Raw genomic sequence first — 3,926 nt, forward strand, 5'->3', positions numbered from 1 at the left:
CACCTGGGCGGCTCAGTTTGTTAAGCGTCCGACTTCAGCTCAGGTCATGATCTCGCGGTCTGTGAGTTCGAGCCCCGCGTCGGGCTCTGTGCTGACAGCTCAGAGCCTGGAGCCTGCTTGGGATTCTGTGTGTCCCTCTCTCTGACCCTCCCCTGCTCGTGCTCTGTCTCTCTCTGTCAAAAATAAATAATAAGGGGCGCCTGGGTGGCTCAGTTGGTTAAGCGTCCGACTTCAGCTCAGGTCATGATCTCACGGTCCGCGAGTTCGAGCCCCGCGTCGGGCTCTGGGCTGATGGCTCAGAGCCTGGAGCCTGCTTCCGATTCTGTGTCTCCCTCTCTCTCTGCCCCTTCCCCGTTCATGCTCTGTCTCTCTCTGTCTCAAAAATAAATAAACGTTAAAAAAAAATTAAAAAAAAAATAAATAAATAATAAAACCTTAAGATAAATAAATAAATAAAAATAAATAAATGAAAAGTCTTTTATCTGGAGGCACCTAAATATGGATACAAATTTGCCTTGGAAAATTTAAAGTTTATTGTTGGTAACAAATACTGTCAAAGCTTTTCTTTCATTTAAAAAACATTTATTTATTTTGAAAGGGGGGATGGGGATGGGCAGAGAGGGAGAGAGAGAATCTGAAGCAGGCTTCATGCTCAGTGTGGAGCCCGACGAGGGGCTTCGGTCCCATGACCGCGAGATCGTGACCTGAGCCAAAATCAAGCGTCAGACGCTCAACCGACGGAGCCACCCAGACGCCCCGATTTCTCTTGAAGTGACAGGCTCCCTTTCATTTGCTGTCCAGAAAAGGCTCGCCCGCTGCCCGAGCCTGGACACCCACAGTCTGCTTATCAGTTGTTCTCTCAAGTCCAAAACGGGGTTCACCCAGAAAAAGGAGTTAAGGCCAACTTACAACCCAAATATGCTTCCGTGTCTCACGAGTTCTCGACGCGGGCTGCCTAGGTACTCACTTGGAGTGTTTAGGCGATACGTACTCGAGGGTCGAAATTTAATAACATTAATCATTTTTACAATTTCATCAAGGATATTCTTAAGGGAGACTCAGGTGTGTGTCTAGAAAGAATACAGCGACTGCTGGCACGGTGGGTGCCCCTGCCCTGAGTCACGCTAAGGCCCTCCTCCCTGTCTTACACACCCCTGCTTTGCATCCTCGGCGCGAAAGTCCAATCACATCTCGGCTTTGCTGCGGAAACACTCTTGACCCAGCAGAACTCCTGCGGGAGGGTCCCAGGCGTGCCCCGAGGGCCTCCGGACCACACTTGGAGAATCACCCGGAACACAGCAGGTGTTACCCTTTGTCCACCCATCTGGCACTGCTCCAGATTCTGGCTCCGCCCTGTCGCTTGTGGCCACCCCATGACCCGCTCCCTTGAGCCACAGTGGCTGTCGTTTTCTGTCTCACCAACCGGCGTCAGCCCTCAGCCTTGTGGGATTCAGCTCCTCCCCACTGAAGGGGCCTTCGTGCATTTCACGCGTCTAAGCCTCAAGCTCCTCATCCACAGGGTCAGGACGAGAATGGCACCTCCCTGACAGTCTGCGTCAGAAGCCAGTGAGGCAACCCCACGAGGCGCCTGGGGTTCTCCGTGGTTCCTTAATCTCACTCTCAGGGCCTTGCAGGGCGTGCCGTGAACCGGCTGCGGCTCACAGAGCACGGCGATCTCTGGGATGCCTCCTGCCAACCTCCGGACAGGGGCTCCCTGCTCACCAGGTCCCCTGGGCCCTGGGCGGGGAGACAAGGGCCAGCATCCTCCTCTCCCTCTCGCTGCCTGCGAGCAAGGGCGGGGAAGGGTACAGGCAGGTGTGAGCACCCCGGCCAGGACCAGCAGTAAACCCTCCTGGCAGCTTCACGAGGCAGCATCGGACTGTCCCCGAGCTGCCACAGGGCCCTTGCATGACCATACTTTGGACCCATCGGGGAGTGTTATGATGCGTTATAAGCGTCCGTGTCCTTGTGAGTGGGGACACGGTCATTATCGAGGAAGGCACCTGTTGGGATGAGCACTGGGTGTTGTATGGAAAGCAATCTGACAATAAATCATATTTAATAAAAAATAAGTAAACAAAATAAATAGTAAACAAACAAACAAACACAGGCCTCTTTGGGACCCCACCCGGTTCTCACTTCTGCTGTCATCTGGCAGAAGGGGGCCCTGATCAGGGGCCCCACGTGACTGCCTGATCAACATCCCCTCACTGGCTGGCTCTGCCCCTGAAGGAGGCCTGGGTGTGGGTGACATGACGCTTCCCGAACCTCCACTCTGGTCCCGCCACACTTTGTTCTGCGCTACGTCATGAATTTCCGGCAAAAACGACCGCTCGACATAAAAAGAAAAAGAAAGAAAGAAAGAAAGAAAGAAAAGAAAGAAAGAAAGAAAGACGTGTTCCCCGGCTTTGTGTGTTGGCACAACCATCTAGAACAATCGGGGCTCCCGTCGGAGAAGAGCAGAGTCTGGGCCCCCAAGGAGGGGTTCGCTCATGCAAACTGGATGTCGGGGACGGGTCCTGGCCCTGGTCCCTGCCTGCAGGGCTGCGACCTTCCGGGAGGGGGCAGTGCGGACAGTTTCAACCCACCCCTACTGGCCAGGCTGCGGGGGGTGGGGGGAGGCCGCGCAGGCCCCCAGGGAGCTCACAGCCATGTCTACCTGAAGTACCCGGGCTGCAGATTGGAGGTTTCGTCCTCAAGAGCCGCTGCGGGGCGCTCGGGGTGCAGGGCCCTGGCTGAGGCCTTCCCGAGGCTCATCTCACCTCTGTTGGACAGCAGCCCCGTGAGGAAGCAGCTAGAATCACGTCCCCTCCGTGGTGCTCGGGTGGGTTCTCGCTTCTCTCGCTGGCTGTTTGCCCCACGACCTGGGGGACACCAGTCTTCTCAGCACCAGACTCCCCACTCCCCGGGCGGTTTTGTTTCCCCACACCCCACTTGGGCATTCTTGTCTCTGCGAAACGGAGTCATGGGACCTGAGCTTCCCATCCTTTCCTTTTTTTTTTTTTTTTTAAGTTTTTATTTATTTGGAGGGAGGGGAGGGGAGGGGCAGAGAGAGGGAGGGAGAGAATCCCAAGCAGGCTCCGCGCTGTCAGCACAGAGCCCGACGTGGGGCTCGAGCTCACGACCCCGGGATCGTGACCTGAGCCGAAATCAAGAGTTGGACGCTCAACCAACTGAGCCACCCAGGCGCCCCCTCCCCCGTCCCATCATTTCCTTCTTAGAGCATAAGTGCCGGGGAATGAATGACCCAAAGCTTTCGGGGTTTGGAGATCCTCTCTGTATCCAGACGTGGGGTGGAGTGAGGGGAAGGGAAGCAACATTTGGGGAGGCCCCGCTCTGTGCTAACGTGTCCAGCTGCGCTCTGGCTTTGATGGTTGAGAGTTCCAGGACTTACCTTTCTACCTTGCATACAGTTGGCGCTTAACACATTTTGACGGCCCGGCATGACTGAATTCATGAAAAGGCCAAGAGGAAAGCTGGTGGCTTTGCCTTCAAATTGGAAGGGGGCGTGAATTGTGTGTCACTGTGAGAAAGGCTGCTTTGTTCTCTTCGTGGGGTCACCCGCAGAAAGGCAGGAGCCCCCCACCCCACCCCAGCCCCCCAGCAGCCCTGGGAGGCTTCCCGGGTGCCCTGAGCGAGCAGGGTTGGAAATGGGGCACAGGTGCTGTGTGTGTTTGGGCCCGCTGCGGGCAGAGAACGAACACCCAAACTGGGGAGGCAGCTGCTCCCCGGCAGCCCAGCAGGGGATGGAAACAGAAGCCTCCGTGTTTAAAATTTTCTTAACACCGAACCGCGGAGCGCGGTTTTGGTGGCGCCTGGGATTTCCTACCCCGGGGTCTCTGCCTCTCATTTTCAGTGTGGTGTTCAAAGGGGCACGGGAAGTCGTGAAATACCCAGGCCCGGAAGTGCTTGCAAGGTTTAGATTC

General features: G+C 55.7%; 1 long non-coding RNA gene across 1 annotated transcript; it reads right to left on the reverse strand.

Annotated features, from left to right (window-relative positions):
* Positions 1-2,042: 2,042 nt before the first annotated feature.
* LOC123584265 lies at positions 2,043-3,499 on the reverse strand. The gene is made up of 3 exons (XR_006705285.1): positions 3,395-3,499; positions 2,660-2,950; positions 2,043-2,332 (listed from the first exon to the last, which is right to left on the reverse strand). It is a non-coding gene; the product is annotated as an uncharacterized LOC123584265 (long non-coding RNA).
* Between the last annotated feature and the right edge of the window lie 427 nt (positions 3,500-3,926).

This window comes from Leopardus geoffroyi, chromosome B3 (genome assembly GCF_018350155.1).
Source record: "Leopardus geoffroyi isolate Oge1 chromosome B3, O.geoffroyi_Oge1_pat1.0, whole genome shotgun sequence".
Lineage (NCBI taxonomy): Eukaryota > Metazoa > Chordata > Mammalia > Carnivora > Felidae > Leopardus > Leopardus geoffroyi.